The sequence below is a fragment of the Rhincodon typus genome, chromosome 42, assembly GCF_021869965.1.
Source record: "Rhincodon typus isolate 14 chromosome 42, sRhiTyp1.1, whole genome shotgun sequence".
NCBI classification, from domain to species: domain Eukaryota; kingdom Metazoa; phylum Chordata; class Chondrichthyes; order Orectolobiformes; family Rhincodontidae; genus Rhincodon; species Rhincodon typus.
In genome coordinates, this window is record NC_063373.1 from 10,680,822 (window position 1) to 10,706,462 (window position 25,641).

The 25,641-nt window shown below is 44.5% G+C and overlaps 1 protein-coding gene across 1 annotated transcript in view; it reads left to right on the forward strand.

Annotated features, from left to right (window-relative positions):
- Window positions 1–14,618: 14,618 nt before the first annotated feature.
- Window positions 14,619–25,641, forward strand: part of LOC109911106 (zinc finger protein 91-like) — a 39,623-nt gene continuing 28,600 nt past the window's right edge. The window contains exon 1 of the mRNA XM_048619454.1: window positions 14,619–14,738. The gene's annotated coding sequence lies outside the window, so the exon portion shown is untranslated. The remainder of the gene's footprint in view (window positions 14,739–25,641) is intronic.

A 25,641-nucleotide genomic window follows, 5' to 3' on the forward strand; every position in this document is an offset into this window, starting at 1 on the left:
TTCTGTGTGAAATAATCAAGCCTCACAGTCACTAACACCAATTTCCTCCTGTCTGATATAAATCACCCCCACTGGCAGTGACACAAGGTATACGGTCACGGACACTAGTCCTGACAAAGGGTTTCATCCCAAAATGTTGACGCTCCTGCTTCCTCGGATGCTGTCTGACCAGCTGTGCATTTCTAGCTCGACGTTTTTTTGACTCTGGCTTCTAGTATCTGCAGTCCTCACTATCTCCAATCCTCTGTTCTTTGATAAACACAAGCTCCATAGTCACTATCAACAAGCCCCTCCTGTTTTATGTTAATCAGCCCCACAGTCACGGACATAAATCTCCTCCTGTCTGACATTAACTGGTCCCTTAGTCCCTGCCAACAATCTCTTCCTGTCTGATATAACCCAGCCCCACAGTCACTGTCACAAATCCCCTCCTCTCTGATATAAGCCAGCAAGACAGTCATTGACTCCAATCACCTCCTGTCTCTCATAAACTGGTCCCTCAGTCCCTGCCGACAATGTACATCTGTTTGGTATAAACCAGTCCGACAGTAACTTACACAAATCTGCTATTCTCTAATATAAACCACAATGATGATCACCAATCTTCTACACTTTGCTATAACCCAGCCCCACAGTCACTGACACCAATCACCTCCTGTTTCAGTGCAGATTCAGTGTCACAAGTCTCCTCCTGTCTGATATAAACCAGCAACATTGGTGTCAGTGACAATCTTCTCGTATCTGATATAAAATAGCCCAACAGTCAGAGTCACCAATCTCATCCTGTCTGAGAAGTCCAGCCCCACCGCAACGGACACCAATCTCCTCCTGTCTTATGTTAAGCAGCCCAACAGTCACTGACACCAATCACCTCCTATATGACACTGACACCAATCTACTCCTGTCTGACATAAACCAATCCCTCACACCCTGAAAACAATGTCCTCCTGTCTTATGTTAACCAGCGCCACTGACACAAATCTCCTCCTATCGGATATAACCCAGCTCCAGAGTCAGTGTCAGCAGTCTCCTCCTGTCTGATATCAAGCAGCCCCACAGTCAGTGACACCTAATTCCTGCTGTCTGATATACACAAGCTACACGTTTACGGTCACACATCTCATCCTGTCTGAGAAATCCAGCCCCAGATTCATTGACAGCAATCTCCTTTATGACATAAAGTAGCTCCACAGTCAGTGACATCGATTTTCTCCTGTCTGACATAAACCAGTCCTTCATATCCTGAAAACAATCTCCTCCTGCCTTACGTTAATCAGCTGCATAGTCACTGTCACAAATCTCCTTCTGTCTGATATAAACCAGCAACACAATCACTGTAACCAATCTCCTCTGGTGTGATAAAATGCAACCCTACAACCACTGACTCCAATCTCTTCCTATCTGACATAAACTGGTCTCTGAATCCCTGTCAACAATCTCCTCCTCTCTGGTATAAACGAGCTCAACAGTAACTGACATGAATCTCCTCCTGTCTGAAAAAAGAAGCCCCACAGTCACTGACACCAATCTGTTCCTCTTTGATATAATCCAGCCACACATTCACTGACACTAATCTCCTCCTGTCCGATGTAAAACAGCCCAACAGTCATGGTCACAATCTCATCCTGTCTGAGAAATCCAGCCTCACAGTCACTGACACCAATCCCCTCCTGTCTGTTATAGACCAGTTCCACAGTCACTGAACACAAATCTACTCCTGTCTGACATAAATCAGTCTCTCACACCCTGAAAACAATGTCCTTCTGTCTTATGTTAACGAGCCCCACACTCACTGTCGCAAATCTCCTCCTGCCTGACAGAAACCAACCCCACAGTTCCTGACACCAATCTCCTCCTGTCTTATGTTAAGCAGTCACTAAATTCAAACCCCTCATGTCTCATATAATCCAGTACTACAGTCACTGTCACAAGTCTCCTTCTGTCTGATATAAACCAGCAACATTATCACTGTAAATAATCTCTTCTGGTCTGATAAAACCCAGTTCCACAGTCACTGACTCCAATCTTGTCCTCTCTGACATAAACTGGTCCCTCAATCCCTGCCAACTGACTGTCATGAATCTCCTCCTGTCTCAAAAAAAAGCCCAACAGTCACCTCCTGTCTGATATACACAAGCTCCACAGTCACTGACACCAATCCACTGCCGTTAGATATAGTCCAGCTACGTAGTCACTGACTCCAATCTACTGCTGTCTGATATAAACCAGTACCTCACAGCCTGAAAACAATCTCCTCCTGTCTTATGTTAACCAGTCTCACAGTCACTGTTACAAATCTCCCCCTGTCCGATATAAACCAACCCCACAGTCACTGTCATCAATCTCCTCCTGCCTGAAATAAACGGATCCCACAGTCACTGACACCAATCTCTTCCTGTCGTATGTTAAGCAGCCCCACAGTCATTGACATCAATTCCTTAATGTCTGATATAAACCAGTACTACAGTCACTGTCAGGAATCTCCTCCTGTCTGATATAAACCAGAACCACCCACAATAACAGTCATCAATCAGCTCCTTTCTGATATAACCCAGCCCCATGGTCACAGACACCAATCCCCACCTGTCTGATTTGGAACAGTTCCAGAGCCAATTTCCATAACCTGCCTACATATTTGTTCCAAAATGTCTCGGTGGGTTTTGGGGGGACCGACAGTATATTCCTATCAGAAAGATTGCTTCCATCTTATTTCTGAGCTCTACCCATATTGCCTCAGATGATGAGCCTTTAAGTATGTCCTCTCTGAGTGCAGATGTGACATTCTCCCCAATTAGTAATGCAATTCCTCCACCTTTTTTTACCTTCCGCTCCATCTTATCTAAAACAACAAAATCCTTGGAATGTTGAGCAGCCCTTCCTGTGTGTGTCTCTCTCTCAACCAAGTCTCTGTAATAGTCACAACATCATAGTCCCATGTACTGATCCAGGCACTAAGCTCTTCTGCCTTAGCTATAATACTCCTTGCACCAAAATAAATATACTTCAGCCCATTAGTACCATCATGTTCATTTACCTCTGTGTCTGTCCTTCCTTTCTGATTTACTGGTCTAACATCTACCTTTTCCTAAATTCCTCCACTTACTGACCTGCTGCCCTGGTTCCCAACCCCACTACCTAGTTTAAGCCCTCCCGAGTAGCACTAGCGACTTCCCTACAAGGATATTGGTTCCCCGCCAGTTTAGGTGAAACCCATCCCTCTTGTACAGGTCAACTCAGCCCCAGAAGAGGCCCCAATGATCCAAGAACCTGAAACTCTGCCCCTGCATCAACTCCTTAGTTGTACATTCATCTGTCCTATCTTTCTATTCCATGCCTCACTTGCATGTGGCACTGGTAATAACCCAGAGATTTCTACCCTTGAGGTGCTGCTTTTCAGCCTCTTTCCTAACTTACTGTACTCACTCTGCAGGACCTCATCCCTCTTTCAACCTATGTATACTCCACCACCGCAACCCATCCCTGAGGACATGAGCTTAAAAGTAGAAACTAAAACGGGAGGATCCTTCACAAAAGGAAGTACAATGCTGGTCTGAGGCTGTGGAAGACCATGTCTGGGACAGCTTGGAATCGGTGGACTGAACCTGTTCAAATACTCAGTGGAAAACTTAGATTAGTATGCCACCACTATCATGGACTTCATCAGTAAATGCGTGGAGGACTGCATACCAAAGAAGTCAATCCCAGTATTCCCCAACCGTAGACCTTGGATGAACTAGGAAATCCACTCCCTACTGAAGACCAGACATGTAGCATTCAAGTCAGATGACCCAGACCAATACAATAAATCTAGATGTGACCTCCGCAAAGCCATCAGAAATGCCAAAAGGAAGTACTGGACCAAGTTAGAAGCCCAAACCTACCAAACAGTCTCCCACCATCTATACCAAGACTTAAACAATATTACAGGATACAAAATGAAGCACAGTGAGATAGAAGACAAAGACATATCCCTCCCTGATGTGCTCAATGCTTTCTATGCTTGGTTTGAGCAAAACACCAGCAGCGCAATGACTTGATAGCCCCGGACATACCGGTTCCCTTTGTCACTGCTGCAGATGTCAGATCGATCTTCCTGGGAGTCAATCCAAGAAAGCGACAGGCCCGGACAGTGTCCCCAGCCGAGCACTCAGATCCTGTACGGACAAACTGGCAGAGGTATTCACCAACATCTTCAACCTCTCCCTCCTACAAGTCAAAGTCCCCAATTGTTTCAAGAAGACCCCAATCATCTCCATACCTAAGAAAGCACATGAAATGTGCCTTAAAGACTACCACCCAGTGGCTCTGACCTCAATAATGAAATGCTTCGAAAGGCTGGTCATGGCTCACATCAACTCCAGTCTCCCAACCTGCCTCACTACAATTTGTCTACTGACATAACAGGTCCACAGCAGACACCATATCTCTAGCCCTACACTCATCCCTGGAACATCTGGACAACCAAGACACCTACGTCAGACTACTGCTCATTGACTACAGCTCCACCTTCAACACCATTATCCCCTCCAGACTGAACTTTGGTCTCAGCTTTGCCCTCTGCAACTAGATCCTCAGCTTTCTGACCCACAGATTGAAATCAGTGAAGATAAGTAACTGCATCTCCTTCACATTAACATCCAACACTGCAGCACCCCAACCCCCAAGGATGCGTCCTCAGCCCCCTACTGAACTCCCATACACCCATGACTGTGTTGACAAATTCCAGACAAATGCCGTGTACAAGTTCGCTGATGGCACCACCATAGTGGGACAGATATCTAACAACGATGAGTCAAAATACAGAAGGGAGATAGAGGACTTGGTGAAGTGATGCAATGAAAACAACCACTCTCTCAACGTCGGCAAAACTAAAGAACTGATCATTGACTTCAGAAAGAAAGGAGGAGAACACGCCCCCATCTACATCAATGGAACTGAAGTTGAGAGGGTGGAGAGTGTCAAGTCCCTCGGAGTGACGATGACCGACAATCTGTCCTGCACTTCCCATGTAGATACGACAGTCAAGAAGACATAACAATGCCTCTTCTTCCTCAGGTGGCTCAGGAAATTTGGTATGCTCATAAGAACCCTCACCACCTTCTACAGATGCACCATAGAAAGCATACTGTCCGGCACATAATGCCCTGATATGGCAACTGCTCTGCCCAGGACCTTAAGAGGCTACAGAAGGTTGCGTGTACAGCCCAGACCATCACAGAAGCCAACCTTCCATCCATGGACTCCATTTACATGGCTCGCTACTATGGAAAGGCTGCCAACATCATCAAAGATCCATTGCATCCCGGTAATGATCTCCTATGACGACTTCCATCAGGCAGAAGATACAGAAGCCTGAATACACGCATGAGCAGCTTCAGGAACAGCTTCTTCTCGACCGTTATTAAACTGATGAATGGACTCTGTAGCCTCAAATAATGCTGATCTTACTAATATTGACCTCGCTTAGTGCATGCCCTGTGCAATGTAACCTGTGTGTCTCTGTCTAAGTCTTTTTGATCTGTATATTTTTGCTTACTATGATCTGCCTGTACTGCTCATAAACAAAGCTTTTCACTGTACTTTGGTACATGTGACAACAAATCAATCAATGTCACTGGTTCAAATGTGCACAATGACCTCTGGATGCTCACGCTCCCGTTTTTCCCCAGCTTTTCTCTGATTTCCTGGTTTGCCCTGTCAGAACTCGTCTTGTCTAGGAGACTCAGTACATAGTACGTTAACTCTTTTGCCACTAAACTGCTGACCATTCATGTTCTCCACGTTAGCTGATATTGTTAATGATTCGCTCTTATTCTGTTCACTCCCAGAATCCATATCATCACCCATCGTGAGAAAAAAATCATTCACTATACCATCTGAACAAACTACTGCTCGATCTTCCATCTCCCTTTCCTCTCCGAAGACCTTGAACTTGGTCTCCCCTAAGGATGTATCCATGGCTGCTTCTTTTTCAGGTCACAACTAGGTGATATCATCCAGAAGCATTGTGTTAGTTTTCACATGGACACTGACAACACGCAGCTCCACCTCAACACCATACCCCTACATTCCTCCACTGTTTGCTAAACCATCAGAGTGCTTCACCCACAACCAATACTGGGGTGGAGGGGATAGGGGGAGGAAATATCCTCCAATTAAAAACCAGGGAAATCTAAACCATTGTCTTGAGACAATACCACAAATTGTGATCCCAAATTTACCCTCCCTCACCCTTGGAACTGAAAGTGAACACACGGTTCACAATCTCCGTTTCATATTCAACCTCAAGATAAGCTCCTGACCACATATAATGCAAATAATCATCTCAGATATTTTAATCTCTAAAACGTTATCCATTGCCACCTGACCCTCACTCATCTGCTGGCGAAACCTGCGTCCATGTCTGTTTAACCTTTAGATTCGACCATTGCTTTGTATTCCTGGCCAACTTCCCAGATGGATGTGTGAGATCATTCAAAACTCCATTGCCTGTTGTGTTTTCTCACACCAAGTCCTACTCACCCATTGCCCCTGTGCTTGCTGACCTACATTGGTACCTGCTGGAGAAACTTAGCAGGTTCAGAAGCATGTGCGCATAGACAGACAATGTTAAATTCTCCAGTCTGATACAACTGTTCTTTGTTTGCACAAGTTTTCTAACTTGGTTGTTTTCTCAAAATCCCTCCTTCTATCAAGTTGATACTGTTCATTCTCAGTCTGGTTACAATTGTTTACATTTCTCACCCTTTTGAGAATCTGTCCCATTCCCTTTTGAAGAATACAATTGAAATTGCTCCCAACTCCCTTTCAGGCAATAAATTCAAAATGACAACACCTTGCTATATTTAAAATAAAACATTTTATTTTGAGTGGGTTTAGAGTTTTATAAGGTATTTAATAGGTGTCAGATGAGAAAACCTGACACAAACTTGTGCCTCTTGTGAGTAGCCATGTTTAGAAGCCTGTGTTTTTGCTCCAGTAGGAGATATTAGAAAAACATGGAGTAACATCAACAAATTTGCATTAAATCCATAAAAATGACTCTCTCCCCCTTTGGAAGTGGTGCCCGGTTCTGCAAAAACAAAGTGATTATCACTAAGAGAAAACTGACTGAGAAGCAAATTGTTTTGCAACATTCGCTCTGTCTGACCACTGTTGTGGACCAGACCAGACCCTCTAAAAATATTTTATGAAGGTAGCCCGGACCATAACTTTTCTTATTTTAAAAGCTAGATATGAGGTGTGTTTCAGATGCGATGCAACTGGTCAAAATACACGATATTAAGCAAAACAGAATTTATTTAAATAGTTAAAATAGTTAAAATATCAACAAAAGAAAGAAGAATTTTGAATAACTTAACTCTTGGAAAACTTAACCGACTAATAGTAACAGTACTCATTACTGATTAACTGTTCCAATACAGTAACATCCAATATACACACCCCTTGGCAAAAGGCTAATTCAGACACATATTCTTATGTGCTATTCTCCAATACAGGACAGGGAAAACAAAATATTGAGAGATATTAGAGAACATAGCAGCCAGGTATCATTCACTGAAGCTTCCAACTCTTCTGAGACCCCAAACACTTTCTGACTGTTACAGTTCAAAAAAACCCGGATGCCTGGTTTTGCAAGAGCTGGCCACTCCCACTCAAGGTGCTTTCATTCTTAGAAAATATCTAAAGGCCTCTCACATTGTTTGCTTAAGCCATCTCCAGTTGCCAGTTCAGCACCTCTGGCTTTACAACCTCTCTTCAAAAACCAATCCCAGTGCAAAATGACCTTTTAAACTGACAATATCATCATTCCCCACCCCCCACTCTATTTCAACTCTCCTTAAAGTTTTACACATAATCCAAATATGTGGCCTCTGAACTCTGACTCACCAATTTCTCCTTAATTAATTTCAGTGGTCTTCTCATCTTATGCTCAAAAACAAATTCAAATGAAATGAATTTGGGAGATTCATTTGGTGCATACTTAATTGCAAAAAGTACAAATGGAATTCCTTCATTCCAATCATCTGGATAGTCTTGACTATAAGCCCTCAATGTGGTCTTTAAAGTTTGATGCCATTGTTCTAACGCTCCCAGCAATTCCAGATGTTACACCATGGATTTGAATTGCTTTACGCTTAAGCTATCCATAACTTCCCTGAATATTTCTGATGTAAGATTTGACCCTTGATCTGATTTTATCTGTGTGGGTATTCCACATCTCATGCAAAATTTGAGTAACACTTGTACAATCCTTTTAGCTGCAATATTTAATAATGGAATGACCCCTGGAAATCTAGTGAACAGCTCCATTATGGTCAAAAATACTGATTCCCAATTTTGTTTGAGGTTGAGGTCCTACGCAATCAATTAAGACCTTTGTAAAAGGGTCCTCAAATGCAGGAATATGTATTAAAGGTAACGGTTTTATCACTGTCTGAGGTTTTCTAATTACCTATCACGCATTGAATGTCTGGCAAAATTCAACTGCGTCCTTAAGCAGTCTAGGCCAGTAAAATGTTTTTGTTTTTTTGTCTTGAGTTTTCCTTATTCGCAAATGACCTCATAATGATAATTCATGTGCCACATGCAACACCTCCTTTCTGCAACCCAGTGGTAATACAACTTGACGAACTTCTGCCCATTTCTCATCTGCCTGAATATGTGATGGTCTCCATTTCCTCATTAAGAAGGTAACATTCTGGGATATATTCAGATTCTTCTTCTGATATGACTGCTTCAGTTTTTCATCTTTCTGTTGTAACTCAGTTAATTTCTCTGAACTAAAAATATCCATTTTGTCCTCCCCCATTTTTGTTTGTTCTCATCCATTTGATCAAATATAGTCTCTGAAAATTGTATTTCAACTTCCTTACCTTTATTCTTTGATTTCTCCTCCTGCTTCAACTTCTGGCTTTGTAAGCTTGTTATCACACAGTCAGGATAAATCCCAGGATGGACTTCTTGTAATACCTCAGTTGCCCACTTTTCCACTGGCTTTTCGATCACTGGAGGCAGCAGTCCTAGCTTTGATCCAGCTATATCATTAACGAGGAAAAATTGTATTCCTGGAGCCGAGAGCTCCTCCAGTGCTCTTACCACCTCTTCTCCACTTTTCAGCTGACAATCCAACATCACTTTACATAGTGGGGCACTTCTTGTCTCACCATGAATTCCACATATTTCCACATTTTCTGAATTATATATTTCGTCATCTCACAACATCGAAGATTGACATGCTCTTGTATCTCTTAATATTGTAATTTCTTTACCTGCTCTGCCTGGAATATGCAAGTAAACTTTACACTCACATGCAAATGGTTTAAGAAGACCTGGCACTTTCTTCTCGGCAAACCCCAGTCCAGGTTGTACATTCTGGTGCAGCTTTTTAGTTTCCACTGTGTTTTCCTTTACCACTCCAACAACACTATAGTTAAAATACAAACAAAAGAAAGAGGAAGTTAAAATACCTTAACTATCAGAAAACTTAACCAAAAAATAGATACAGTAACTATTACTAATTAACTGTCCCAATATCATAACATCCCTTCAAAACACCCCTTCGTAAAAAGGTTAATTCAGACACAGATTCTTACAAGCAGTTCTCCAATCCAGGAGGGGAAAAATGCATTAAGAGAGATTTCAGAAAAAGGAAGCAGCTAGGAATCATTCACTGAAGCTTTCAACTTTTCTGAGAAAACCCTAGAAAGCCTGGTCTGAGAGAACTGGTCACTCCCATTCAAGCTGCTTCCATTGTTCCAACTATTTTTTAAAAAAACCTAAAGGCTTCACACATTATTTACTGAAGCCATCGCCAGTAGCCAGTTCTGTACCTCTGCCTTTACAACCTGTCTTTAAAAATAAAACAGGACAAAATAATCTTTAAATGTGACTTGGAAAGAACTAGATGCTCAGAGTCCCATGTAACCGAAAGCAACCTTCATTACATATCTTAAATTATTTTTATAAATATTTGATTTCTGTTAAATATCAATTGCAACTTATTTAAATTTAAATTTTTTTTTAAGCACCTTTTAAAGTATCATCACACCACATCCCAAGAAACCAGCAAAACCACATCAGCTGAGGTTAAACTGAGGTTAAACATCAAAGTAAACACAGGATGCTGGAGTGTATCTTTTTTGTTATTTGTTTTCAACGTTGTTCCCTTTTAACCATGTGGCTGTGTGGTTGAGCTCAAGTGATTGAATGAAAGCTGTGTGTCTAACATTGAGTTTTTTAATACTTTTCTCAGGTTTAAAAAGGTAATAAATCTGCTTCTTATATGAATCAAAAGATTCTTGTTGATTGGGTCCTTATCAGAGCAACAAAATGAATTAAATCTTTGATCAGAGAGAGGTACAGCCTCTGGCAAAAGGAACTGAGATCTTTGTTGTGACTCATGGAGAAGAGTGAACAGAGAGGAGTCAGTTCATCACTTCTCACAAAATCCTAACACTATAGTCATTTGTGAACTCGCTGGTACCTCAACATGGTTGATGACAAGGTGAATGGTTTCTCCCTGCTGTGAACTCTGATGCGTCAACAGAATGGAGGACTGAGTGAATGTATTCTCACATGGGGAGCAGGTCAATGGTCCCTCCACTGTGTAAATGAAGAGAATTCCTTCCCACTGTCCCCACATTCCCACGGTTTTTTCAAGGTGAGTGCCCTTTTATCTCTCCAGCTTTGATGATGGGCTAAATCCTTAATCTCATACAGAACATGTACACAGCCTCTCCCCACTGTTAAAATCACAATTTTTTTCAGGTTGTGTAACCAGTTAAAGACCTTTCCCCAGCCAGTGCACTGAAACACTCACTGGGGTGTATGCATGTGTGTCCCTCTTTCCAGGCTTTTCCAGATGGAACAGGGAAACATTTCTCCTGGATTCAAAGGCTAATGAGTCTATCATCACAGGGAAATGCTGGAGTCTATTAGGAAGGATGTAATAACCAGACATTTGCAAAGCAACAAGTTTACACAAAGTCAACATGGATTTACAAAAGGGAAGATATTTTGACAAACCTATTGAATGCTTTTGATGATATAACAGGTAAAATAGGTATATGAGAACCAATGGATGGGGGAAGTTTGGATTTTCAGCATACTTTTGATAAAGTCCCACATAACTGTTAGTGTGCAAAATCAGAGCAACGGGATTAAAGGTAATATACTTGCTGTGGAGGAATATAATCTGTGGAGGAATTCAGATTGTTGTCAAACTGCTGAGATACGAGTGAATTCACATGGGAAAAACCATTCACCTGCTCTGAATGTGGGAAGGGACTCACGTGGTCATCGCACTTTCTGGTATTCCAGTGAGTTCACATTGAGAAGAGGCCATTCATCTGCTCTGTGTGTGGAAAAAGCTTTATTGATTCAACAAACCTGCTGGCATACCATCAATGAAACACTGGGGAGAAATCATTCAACTGCTCCCAGCTTGCTGATACACCAGCAAATACAGTAGAAACTGTTCCCCTGCTCCGACTGTGCAAAAGGCTTTTATGTTTCATCAAATGTGTTAATGTGCCAGTGAGATCATGCTGGGGAGAATATGTTCTCTTGCTCTGTGTATGCAAAGGATTTCCTCAGTCACCAATCCTGTTAAAATACCAATGAATGCACAAAGACCACAGTTGAAAGATTTTACTCTTACTCACATCAGTGAAAGAATCAGATTCAGAGTCATACAGCAGGGTAATAGAACCTTCAGTCCAACTCCTCTGCGCCACCCAGATATCCTAAACTAATCTAAACCCATTTGCCTGCGTTTGGCCCATATGCTTCTAAACACTTCACATCTATTCATATATCGATCTAGATGCCTTTTAAATATTGAAATTGTACCCGGCTCAACCACTTTCTCTGGCAGCTTGTTCCATACACACACCACCTTCTGCATGAAAACATTGCCCCTTAGGTCCCTTTTAAATCTTTCCCCTCTCATCTAAACCTGTGCCCTCGAGCTTTTGACTCCCCTACCCTGGGGAAAAAGATTTTGGCTATTCAAGATAACAAGGCGTAGAGCTAGATGAACACAGCAGGCCAAGCAGCATCAGAGGAGCAGGAAAGCTGACATTTCGGGTCTAGACCCTTCTTCAACTTATCTATGCCCCTCATGATTTCATAAACCTCTATAAAATCACCCCTCAACCTCCGATGCTCGGAAATAAAAATGCCCCAACCTATTCAGCTTCTCCCTATATCTCAATGTGCACCCCCCCCAGTCTTGTAAATCTTTGTAAATCTTTTCTGTACACTTTCAAGTTTAACAACATCGTTCCTACAGCAGGGGGACCAGAATTGTATACAGTATTTCAATAGTGGCCTCACCAATGTCACGTACAGCTGAAACATGACATCCCAACTCCTATATCAATGCACTGGCCAATGAAGGCAAGTATGCCAAAGTCTTCTTCACCACCCTATCTACCTGTGACTCCACTGTCAAGGAACTATACAACTACACCCCAGGTGTCTTTGTTTGGCAACTCTCCCCAGGGCCCTACAATTAACTGTGGAAGTCCTACCCTGGTTTGCCTGACCAAAATGCAACTTCATTTTTGTCTAAATTAAACTACCACTCATGGCCCATTCACCCATCTGTTCAAGGTCCCGTTGTACTCTGAGATATTCTTTACTCTCCACTATATCACCTATTTTGGTGTCAACTGCAAACTTACTAACCATTCCTTCACATCCAAATCGTTTATATAAATGCAAAAAAAATGGATCAGCACTGATCTGTTTGTTACTAAACTCTGCTTTTTTAAAGCTGCTGATATCGTGGTTAACATGTTAATATTGTATCTGTCATGGAATTGATCACAACATCATTTTACAATCAACATATTTACACTGGATATAAACTATCCACCTGCACAGCGTGTGAATTGGGATTTTCTGGTTCAGCAGGACTGGTTAAACACCAATGAGTTCCCAAGTAACTTAGGAGTTGGAGTTTGAGTTACTGACATCCATCTCCAAACCACATTTTCTAGAGTCTGTTTTCTGATGATGTCTTATGATTTATAAACAGCACAAGTCTGGTTAGCTTTTTGTGATAAAAATTATACAAATTAGTTTTCTATTAAACATCAAGTCTTTGTCATTATCTAAGATTAGTTTATTTTGAAGATCTCTCAAAGTCTTCAAGGCTTCATTGGGCAGCGCAGTGGCTCAGTGGTTAGCACTACTGCCTCACAGTGCCAGGGACCTGGGTTTAATCCCAGCCTTGGTAATTTTGTGGAGTTTGCACATTGTCCCCGTGTGCGTGGGTTTCGGCTAGAGTCCAAAGATATGCAGGCTCGGTGGTTTAACCATGGGAAAAGCAGGGTCACAGGGATATTGTAGAGGGAATGGGGATGAGTCTGGGTGGGATGGTCTTCAGAAGGTCAGTGTGAACTCAATGACCAGAATGGCCTGCTTCCACACTGTAGGGATTATATGATCTACCTTATTGCCTACTCAAGTACAAGGAGCAGAGTTTCTTTGTGACTAAGAACAAAACAATCATTACACTTTGCATAAGCAGTTAGGGGAAGGCACATCCAGAATTAGGTACTACCCTTGTGAGTAGGATTTGCTGTAAATCGAGAGAACAATTCGAATTCTATGCACAAGGGAAAGAGGTATTTTTTGTTTCTTTTTATCTTGTCCATGATTTGTAAGGTCATTTTACAGAGTTTATTGTTTGTAAGGCTACATTTTTCATCTTCAACTGAGCAGAGAGACAGGATTCCTAGTTTTACAGCTTGCGCCTTCCGGGGACCGATGACTGGGAAACAAATCAAAACAGTGACATCACAGGAAAGCGGTACGTTAATTTATGATGTCAAAAAATTACAAAAGCGAGTTCACTTGTAACAAACATGGCAGCACATCTCATATCTGTGCTCTGGGGCAAATAATGGAAGCTTCAGTTGTCCCTGGTGCCCACAGGTGCAGGAAGTGTGTCCAGCTCCAGCTGCTGGTGAGCCAAATTTAAAAAAAAATTCTGCGGAAAGAGTGAGATAACAAGATGTAGAGCTGGATGAACACAGCAGGCCAAGCAGCATCAGACGAACAGGAACGTTGACGTTTCGGGTCTGGACCCTTCTTCAGAAATTCTGAATGGTCCATTCAGCTGACGAAACGTCAGCTTTCCTGCTCCTCCGATGCTGGTTGGCCTGCTGTGTTCATCCAGCTCTACATCTTGTTATCTCAGATTCTCCAGAATCGGCAGTTCCTACCACCTCTGCAGAAAGAGTCACTGGATCCGAAACGTTATGTGTGCTTTCTTTCCACAGATGCTGCATTTTGTTTTCGTTACTGATTTCCAGCATCCGCAGTTCTTTAATTTTTGTTGTCCAGTTTTTATGCAACACTTTCTTCTCCTAACCCTCCAAAGCTCAGAATGCCCACTCTCCAATTCCAATAGTGTGTTGGATATTTCCCTTTAGATAATTTGGAACGATTGGAGACAGTGCACCAGGGATCTCACTGCGCAATCAGCAACTCACATTCAAACTGACTGATCGACTACTTCCGACCAATAGGAAGAGGGGGCGGGCCTGGAGGACCGAGCTGGGGCGGCTGGTCCTCCCACCAATGGGAGTGACCGAGAGGCGGTACCATTACCACGTTGCGCATGCACGGCGTTATTGACCAGCTCCTGTGAAGGGGCCGGCCTTGGGCTCGGTTATTGTGAGCGAGCCATCCTAGAGGCTGCTGTCTGATTAAACGCCGCGAAGGTAGGTTTCACCCGGTACTCATTGTCTTCTCGTCCGGGAGAGTGTGTGAATCCTAGGCAATCTATGCCCGTTTTCTCTGAGGCGGCCTCACCAGGTCATCACACAAATGCGGCCGACCGTCTTGACTCCAACCGTGAGGCCTTCCTTGGACATGCTCCAGCTCACGATGGGAGCCAGTGATTGACAGCAGCTCCGGACCAATAGGAAACAGGGGGTGGTTTTCGGAGGACCGATCAAACAATGCCGGAGCAAATTAATGTAGATCCCTTCTCCTTTGTGCCCATGTCTTTGGACAAGAGTCCTCTCCCCGAAACACCGACGTTACTCCCAGCTCCAACACTCACCCTCCGCCTGTCCTCCTCTCTCTGGCTTTGTACTTGCACTCGGTCTGTTCATTCAGAGCCGTCGACGTATCATTTTTCTCGTCGCCTCAAGTTCTCTCTTTCCCACCCCCACAACCTATTCCAGTTTATCCTCCCGGGAACTGACTGCACTCCGTGCTCTTGGATCCAACCCTGACTTTGCTAATTAAGCCTGCTGGTAAGGGTGGCGCTGTTGCAGCCTGACCTCTGCAATGCAGAGGAATACCTCCTCCCCCAGTTGAAGAAGATCTGGCTGCATTCCCAGATAACCTTTTGTCCATTATACCACAAATCTTGGTGTCATCCACAAACCTACTAACCATATCTTCTAAATTCTCGTCCAAGTCATTTATATAAATGAAGAATGACAGTGGTCCCAGCACCGATCTCTGTGGCACAGCGCTGGTCACAGGCCTCCAGTCTGAAAAACAACCCTCTACCACCACCCTCTGTCTTCTACCATCAAGCCAACTTTTGTATCCAATTGGCTAGCTCTCCCTGGATCCTGTGAGAATTAACCCCGCTCAACAACCTACCAAGGCCTTGCTAAAGTCCATGTCGACAATGTCTACCACACTGTCCGTGTCTAATTTCTTTGTCACCCCTTCAAAAAAACTCCATCAAATTCACGAGACATGATTTCCCATGTGTAAAGCCATGCTGACTATCCCAAATGAGTCCTGCCTCTCTGAATGCTTGTAGATCCTCTCTCAGAATCCCCTCTCACAACTTACTCACCACGGATGTTAGGCTCACCAGTCTTCAGTTCCCAGGCATTTCCCTGCAGCCTTTCTTAAATAATGGCACAACATTAGCCACACTCCAATCTTCAGGCACTTTATCTGTGGCTTTCAATGATATCTCTGCTAGAGTCCCCCCAGTTTCCTCCCTAGATTCCCATAAAGTCGTGGGATACACTTCAGGTCCAAGAGATTTATCTTCCTGAATATGCTTTAAGACTTCCAGCATCTCCTCTTCAAGACATTACTATTTATTTCCCCAACTTCCCTAGCATCTATACTTTTCTCGACGGTAAATACTGACGAGAAATATTCATTTCGGATCGCACCCATCTCTTGTGGCTCTGCATGTAGAGGACTTTGTTGATCTTTAAGAGGCCCTATTCTCTCTCTAGTTACTCTTTTGTCTGTCATGTACTTGTAGAATCTCTTTGGATTCTCCTTTACCTTACCTGCCCAAGCCATCTTGTGTCCCCTTTTAGCCCTCCTGATTTCTCTTTTAAATGTACTCCGACACTTCATAGGAAAGATGTGGAAGCTTTCAAGAGGGTGCAGAGGAGATTTACCAGGATGCTGCCTGGACTGGAGGGCAAGTCTTATGAGGAAAGGTTGAGGGAGCTAGGGCTTTTCTCATTGGAGCGAAGAAGGATGAGAGGTGACTTGATAGAGGTTTACAAGATGATGAGAGGCATAGATAGAGTGGATAGTCAGAGACTTTTTCCCAGTGCAGAAATGACTATTATGAGGGGACATAATTTTAAGATGATTGGAGAAAGGTATAGGGAGCTGTCAGAGGTAGGTTCTTCACACAGAGGGTGGTGGGTGCATGGAATGCGCTGCCGGCAGTGGTAGTGGAGTCAGATACTTTAGAGACGTTTAAGTGAGCCTTGGATAGGCACATGGAGGATATTAAAATGTAGGGTATGCAGGGTAGTTTGATCTTAGAGTAGGATAATAGGTCGGCACAACATTGTGGGCCAAAGGGCCTGTACTGTGCTGTACTGTTCTATGTTCTATGTTCCATGTTCCTCTCTTTCCCCGGACCATCACCCGTCAATAGAACATCAGGCCACCATGTTAACCATGGTCACCAACCTCATTTCATGGGGTTAAACCTCCCCAACCAAAACTGCCTCTAGACTGATCACCTCCCACCCCATACTTCTACCTTCTCCCCAAAATTCAGAAACAGGACTGGCCGGGCAGACCCATTGTTTCTGCCTGCTCCTGTCCCACAGAACTCACCTCTTCCTACCTTGACTCAGGCTTTTCTTCCCTGATCCGGTCCCTGCCCACTTACATCTACAATTCCTCTGACATTTTACGTCAGTGCAGAATTTCCAGTTTGCGGACACTGGCCGCTGCCCCTTTACAATGGAGATGTAATCCCTTTACACGTGCATCCCCCCACCCCACCCCACCCCACCCCACCCCAGGATGGCCTTGGGGCTCTCCGCTTCTTCCTGGAACAAAGGCCTGAAACATCTCCATCCACCACTAGCCTCCTCTGCCTGGCAGAGCTTGTCCTCACACTGAACAACTTTTTTTTTAAACTCCTCATTTTCTTCAGGTCAGGGGGGTGGCCATGGGTATGTGCAGGGGCCCCACCTTCACCTAGTTCATTTCTGACTCCTCCCTTCCCATCTTCTACATCCGTTTCCATTTCTGGGGATAGGACAGCACCAATATCCACTATAAACCAACTAATTCCTGCAGTTATCTTGACTATACATCCTGGTACCCAGCTTCCTGTGAAGACTGTACTCAGTTTTCCCAGTTCCTCTGTCTCTGTCGCATTTGTTCCAACGATGCCAACTTAAACAAGAGAGCATCCAAAATGTCCACCACCTTCAACTAAGGATTCCCTTGCACTGTTGTTGATAGGGTCGTCAACCACACTTCAGTCCTCAGCCACCCCTCCTTCCTTTCTGCAACACTGATAGGTCTGCCTTGTCCTTACCCACCATCCCATCAGTATCCACATCCAGAAGAACATTAGCTGCCATTTCCTCAACTTTCAGTGAGATGCCACCACCAGGCACATATTGCCCTCCCATCCCTTGTCAGCCTGCCTCCGGGACACCGTGGTCCACTCTTCTGTCACAGCCAACACCCCCACGTAACCTCACAGCACCTTCCACTGCAACCGCAGAAGGTGCAACACCTGTCCAATTACTTCCTCTATCCTCGGTATTCAAGCACACCTTACAGGTGAAGCAGCGCTTTCTGTGCACTTGACATAATCTAGTCTACTGCATTCGCTGCTCATAATGTGGGTTAGTTTACACTGGGGAAAGAAAACATAGACTGGGTGAGCGCTTTGCAGAACTCTTGCGTTCTGTTTGCAAAAAAGACCTGAACTTCCAGTTGCCTGCCACATCAACATACCAGTCTGTTCCTTGGCCAACATCTGTGTCTCATGCTTGCTGCAATGCTCCAGCGGAGCTCAGCACAAGATGGAAGATCATTTTCCACCTAGGGACCCTGCAGCCTTCCTGACTCCATATTGAATTCAATAATTTTAGGACTTGAGCTCTCCCATGTCCTTACTCCAACCAGGCTTTGTTGTCACAGTCTGCTATTACACGCCACACATTGTTAATGGGGGCTGCTAGCAGTGAACACATATTCACCCTCCTAGCCAGATCATTATCCACTCCTTTGTCTGTCCAACTGTTCTCTCTCTCATTGGGTCCTATCGCCACTTAACGTTTACTCCTTACCCCCTCACCACCACCACCCCCCCAACAATCTTCTGCATATAAACCTAGCTACCATCAGTTCTGAGGAAGGGTCACTCGATCCGAAACGAAATCGACGTTAACAGGTTTATTAGGAAACGTTACTCCACTCGAAACGTTAACTCTGATTTTTCTGCACAGGTGCTGCCAGACCTGCTGAGCTTTTCCAGCAGTTTCTATTTTTGGTACTTTAGATACTGGAATCGGTTCTGAAACCAAAATCTGCTGCAAGTCACAGCAGGTCAGGCAGCATCCATGGAGACAAAGCAAGCTAATGTTTCGAGTCTAGATGATCGTTCATCAGAGCTGATGTGAAGTGTGGAGTCGGCAGCGTTTATGCAGTAGTGGGTTGGTGGCGTGTGTGGAGTGCTGGAGGTGAAAGGATGTTGATAGTTCGAACTAAGTGATTGGCATGTGAGAATAGCAGAATGTGTGTGTCTAACTGCCAGACATGAAAGAACAGACAGTCCCACTGGGGTGGAGGGAGGCAAGAGAGGATATGTTGACAGAGAAAGTAACAAGTGAAGCTAAAAGAAAGGAATGGGAGTGGGTCCAGTTTGAATGTGTTGAACTCAATATTAAGTCCAGAAGGTTGTAAAGTGCTTAGTCTGAAGATGAGATGTTGTTCCATTGCAGTGTGCCGAACACTTTGCCAGCATTTGGCTCATACCCTCTTAAACCCTTCCTATTATTGTATCCATCCAGCTGCCTTTTAATATTGTGGAAGCTGGTACAATCACAACTTTGTCTGGCACACACCACCCGCTGCATGAAAAAGTTGCCCCTTAGGTCCCTTTTAAATCCCCTGTCACCTTAAACCTATGTCCTCTAGTTTTGGACTCTGCTCACCTTTTCCGTGCCCCTTATGATTTTCTGTAAAGTCACCCGTCAGCCTCCGACACTCCAGGGAAAATAGCCCCAGCCTCTTTCCTATAACTACAAACCTCCAACCCTAGCAACACCTTTGTAAATCTTTTCTGAACCCTTTCAAGTTTTGCAGCATCCTTCCAATAGTAAGGTGAGCAGATTTGAACACTGTATTCCAAAAGTGGCCTAACCAATGCCCTGTACAGCCACAACATGACCTCAATGCACTGACCAATGAAGTCAAGCATACCAAACACCTTCATCACTATCAACACAATGTGCAGCTGGAGGAACACAGCAGGCCAGGTAGGAAAGTTGACATTTCAGGTCAGGACCCTTCTTCAGAAATGGAGAGGGGGAAGGGAGCTGGGAAATAAATAGAGAGAGAAGGGATAGGGCTGGGGAAGGTAGGTAGGTTGGTGATAGGTGAGTGCAGGTGGGGAGTGGTCGGGATTGGTCAGTGGGGTGGTTGGTGGGAGAGAAGATGGACAGGTTGTGTCAGGTCAAGGAGGTGGGGATGAGAGAGAGGGTTGGACATAGGATGAGGCCGGGCATGGGGAGATTTTAAAACTGGTGAATTCCATGTTTAGGCCATCGGGCTGTAGGCTCCCGAGGCAAAATATGAGTTGTTGCTCCTCCTGTGGTGTCATTGTGGAACTGGAGGAGGCCCAGGATGGACATGTCACCCAGGAGTGGGAGTGGGAGTAAAAATGGTTGGCTACTGGAAGGTGTTGTCATTTGTCACATACAGAGCACAGATGCTCGACAAAATGGTCACCTCTCACCAATGTAGAGGAGGCCCTCACTGCTGCTTTGGCACTGCCTCATGCTCCCACGAGGAGCTTGAATAGTTCAGCTTTACTCGTATAGTAAGAACTGCAGATGCTGGAGTCAGGGATAACAGTGTGGAGCTGGAGCAGCATCAGAGGAGCAGGAAAGTTGATGTTTCAGGTTGGGACCCTTCTTCAGAAATGGGGAGGGGAAAGGCAGCTCAGAAAAAAATATAGAGAGGAGGGGTGGGGCTTGGGAACGTAGGTGGGATGGTGATAGGTGAGTGCAGGTAGGGAGTGGTGGGGACTGGTCAGTGAGGTGGGAGGGGTGGATAGTTGAGAGAGAAGATGGGCAGTTTGTGTCAGGTCAAGGAGGTGGGGATGAGAGATGGTCATGGGATGAGGCTGGGGGTGGGGAGATTTTGAAACTGGTAAAATCCACGTTACTAATACCTTTCACTCCAACCTCAAATTCACCTGGACCGTCTCTGATACCTCCCTCTCCTTCCTGGACCTTTCCATCTCCATATCTGGTAACCACCTTGAAACTGATATCTATTTCAAGCCCACTGACTCTCTCAGCGACCTGCACTACACCTCCTCTCACCCACCCTCCTGCAAGAATGCGATCCCCTACTCCCAGTTCCTCCGCCCCCGCCACATCTGCTCCCAAGATGGAGCGTTCCACTCCCAAACATCAGATGTCTTCCTATGTCCTAGATCGCAACTTCCCCGTTCAGTGATCAAAAATGCCCTCAATCGCATCTCTGGCATTTCCCACACTTCTGCCCTCAAACCCCCTTCCCCCAACAAAAATAAAGACAGAATCCATGTTGTCCTCACATGTCACCCCACCGACCTCTGCATCCAATGTATCATTCTCCGCCACTTTCGCCATCTACAATCCGACCTGACAACTAAAGAGAGATTTCCCTCCCTACCCCATCTGCCTTTCATAGGGACTGCTCACTCCAAGATATCCTCATCCGCACCACAGTCCCCACTTACCCCAGCACACATAGTCATAGTGTCATAGAGATGTACTGCACAGAAACAGACTCTTCAGTCCAACTCATCCATGCTGTCTGGATAGCCTAAATTAACTGGCACCTTTCCCTGCAACCTCAGGAAGTGCTACAGAAACCTTTCATATGAGACAGGCATTCACCAGTACATCTGCCAACTTGGTCTGCTGTATCTGCTGCTCCCGATGTGCCCTCCTCTACATCTGTGAGACCAAGCGTAGACTCTTGAGACTGTTTCGTAGAGCGTCTGTGCTCTGTAAGTGACAAACGACAACACCATCTGGTTGCCAACTATTTTAACTCCCCCTCCCACTCCCTGGGTGACATGTCCATTCTGGGCCTCCTCCAGCGCCACAATGACACCAACCGCAAAATGGAGGAGCAACACCTTATATTCTGCCTCAGAACCCTACAGCCCGATGGCCTAAACATGGAATTCGCCAGTTTTAAAATCTCCCCACACCCGGTCTCATCCCGTGTCCAACTCTCCCTCTCATCCCTGCCTCCTTGACTTGACACAACCTGTCCATCATCTCTCCCACCAAACACCCCACCCATCCCACTGACCAATCCCCACCACTCCCTACCTGCACTCACTCATCACCATCCTACCTACCTTCCCCACCCCACCCCACCCCACCCCACCCCCCCCCCCCCCTCCTTTCTCTTTATTTTCCAGTTCCTTCCCCCTCCCCATTTCTGAATAAGGGTCCTGACCCAAAACGTCAACTTTCCTGCTCCTCCGTGTGCTGCCTGGCCTGCTGTGTTCCTTCAGCTCCACACTGTATTGTCTCGACTCCAGCATCTGCAGTCCTTGCTCTCTCTGCCTTTGCTATCCTGTTACCTGTGACTCGACTTGCAAGGAATTATGAACGTGCACCCCAAGGACTCTTCGTTCAGCGACACTCCCCAGGACCTTACCATTAAGTGTACAAGTCCTGCCTTAATTTGCCTTTCCAAAATGCAGCACTTTACATTTATCTAAATTAAGCTCGATCTGCCACTCCTCAGCCCATCTGATCAAGGTCCCGTTGTACTCTGAGTTAACTTTCTTGGCTGTCTACTACTCCACCAATCTGCAAACTTAGTATCCATACCTTCTTGTTCACATCCAAATCATTTATATAAATGACAAAATAGCAGTGGAGCCAGCACTGATCCTTGTGGCACATTGCTGGTCACAAGCCTCCGGTCTGTAAAGCAACACTCCACCATCAACTTCAGTCTCCTACCTTTGAGCCAGTTCTGTATCCAAATGGCTAGTTTTCCCTGTATTGTGATATAACCTTGCTAATCAGTGCACCACACGGAACCTTGATGAATGCCTTATTGCAGTTCATATAGATCACATCCCCTACTCTGTGCCTTCGTGAATCCTCTTCGCTGCTTCTTCAAAAAACTAAAGTAAGTTAGTGATACACGATCTCCCACACACAAAGCCATGTTGACTATCCCTAATCAGTTCTTGTCTTTCCAAATACATGTCAATACTATCCCTCAGATTCCCCTTAAAAACTTGCACGTGACTGATGTCAGGCTTACCAGTCTATAGTTCCCTGGCTTTTCCTCACGTCCTTTGTTAAATAGTGGCACCACGTTCGCGAACCTCCAGTCTTCCGGCAGCTCACCTGTAACTATCGATGATACAAGTATCTCCACAAGCGGCCCAGCAATCACTTCCCTCATTTCCTACAGAGTTCTAGGCTGCACCTGGTCAGGTCCCAGGGATATATCCACCTTTTTGCATTTTAGGATGTCCAGCATCTCCTCCATCGTAACATGAACATTTTTCAAGATGTCACTGTTTATTTCCTTGTGTTCTCTAACTTCCATATCCTTCTCCACAATAAAGAGTGATGCAAAATACTCAGTTAGTATCTCACCCATTTCTTGCGGTTCCACACATAGGTGGCCTCGCTGATCTTTAAAGGGCCCTATTCTGTTCCGAGTTACCCTTTTGTTCTTGATGTATTCATAGAATCCTTTTGGATTCTCCTTTATCCTATTTGTCAAAGCAATTTCATGACCCTTTCTGCCCTCCTAATTTTCCTTTTAAATATACTCCTACTGCCTTTATACTCTTCTAGGAATTCATTCGATCCCTGCTGTCTATACCTGATACATGCTTCCTCCTTTTTCTTGACCAAAACCTCAATTTCTCTAGTCATGCAGCATTCCCCACAGCTAAAGCCATGCCCTTCACCTAACAGGAACATAGTGTCTCTGGACGCTCCTTATCTCATTTTTGAAGGCTTCCCACTTTCCAGTCGTACCTTTACCTGCAAATATCTGTCCCCAATCAACTTTTGAAAGTTTTAATACTGTCAAAATTGGCCTTCCTCCAATTTAGAGCTTTAAATTTTCAATCGGGTCTATCCTTTTTTATCATTATTTTGAAACTGATAGAAATATGATCACTGGCCCCAAAGTGCTCCTCCACTGACACCTCAGTCACCTGCCCTGCTTTATTTCCCAAGAGTAGGTCAAGTTTTGCTCCCTGTCTAGAAAGTACATTCGTATTCCGAATCAGAAGATTTTCTTGTACACACTTAACAATTTCCTCTGCATCCAAACCCTTCACACTATGGCAGTCCCAGTCTATGTTTGGAAAGTTAAAATCCCCTGCCATGACCACCCTATTATTCTTACAGATAACTGAGATCTCTTTACAAATTTGCTTCTCAATTTCCTGCTGACTATTGGAAGGGTCTGTAGTACATAAGAACATAAGAACTAGGAGCAGGAGTAGGCCGTCCGGCCCTTCGAGCCTGCTCCGCCGTTCAATAAGATCATGGCTGATCTTTTCGTGGACTCAGATCCACTTACCCGCGTTCTCACTGTATCCCTTAATTCCTTTATTGTTCAAAAAAAATCTACCGTATCTTTAAAAACGTTTACTGAAGTAGTGTCAACTACTTCACTGGGCAAGGAATTCCATAGATTAACAATCCTCTGGGTGAAGAAGTTCCTTCTCAATTCAGTCCTAAATCTGCTCCTTCTAATCTTGAGGCTATGCCCTCTTGTCCTAGCTTCACCTGCCAGTGGGAACATCCTCTCTACTTCTATCTTATCTATTCCCTTCATAATTTTATATGTTTCTGTAAGATCCCCCCTCAATCTTCTGAATTCCAATGAATATAATCCCAATCTACTCAGTCTCTCCTCATAAGCCAACCCCCTCAACTCTGGAATCAACCTAGTGGACCTCCTTTGCACCCCCTCCAGTGCCAGTACATCCTTTCTCAAGTAAGGAGACCAAAACTGCACACAGTACTCCAGGTGTGGCCTCACCAGCACCTTGTACAGCTGCAACATAACCTCTCTGCTTTTAATCTCAATCCCTTTAGCAATCAAGGACAAAACTCCATTTGCCTTCCTAATTACTTGTTGTAACTGCAGACCTACCTTCTGTGATTCATGCACAAGGACACCCAGGTCCCTCTGCATAGCAGCATGCAGAAACTTTTTACCATTCAAGTAATAATCCTTTTTACTATTACTCCTACCAAAATGTATGACTTCACATTTATTTACATTGTATTCCATCTGCCAGACCTTTGCCCACTCACTCCATGTATCTATGTTCCTCTGCAAAGTTTCACAGTCCTCTGCACACTTTGCTCTGCCACTCGTCTTAGTGTCATCTGCAAACGTTGACACCCTACACGTGGTCCCCAACTCCAAATCATCTATATAAATTGTAAATAATTGCGGTCCCAACACCGATCCCTGAGGCACACCACTCGTCACTGACTGCCAGCTAGAATAGCACTCATTTATCCCCACTCTTGGCTTCCTGTTACTTTTGTACAATCCCAATAAGGTGATCATCCCTTTCCTATTTCTCAGTTCCACCCAAATAACTTCCCTGGATGTACTCCCAGGAATATCCTAAGGACAGCCCTAATGTTATCACTAATCAAAAACACCACAACCCTTCCTCTCTCGCCCCTTTTTCTATCCTTCCTATAGCATCTATACCCTGGAACATTAAGCGGCCAGTTCTGTCCATCCCTGAGCCATGTCTCTAATTGCTATGATATCCCAGTCCCATGTTCCCAACTGTGCTGAGTTCATCTGCCTTACCTGTTAGGAGTCTTGCATTGCAATAAAGTGATGTTCCTTTGGAATCAGGCTCGTCCATTTGAATTTCTATCCTGTGTCTGGAGTTAGGAACTTCTTTTCCCTCTCATGTGAGTTGAGTCCATAAGGCTTAGAAGATGTTTGGCCATTTGGCCCATTGAGTGTGCTCTACCATTTAAGCAGATCGTGGCTGATCATCCCAACTCCATTTTCTACTTTAGCCCCATCACCGTTGATTCCCTAACTGATTAAAAATCTTTCTCCCTCACTCTTGAATATACTTGATGACCCAGCCTCAACTGCCCCCTGTAATAA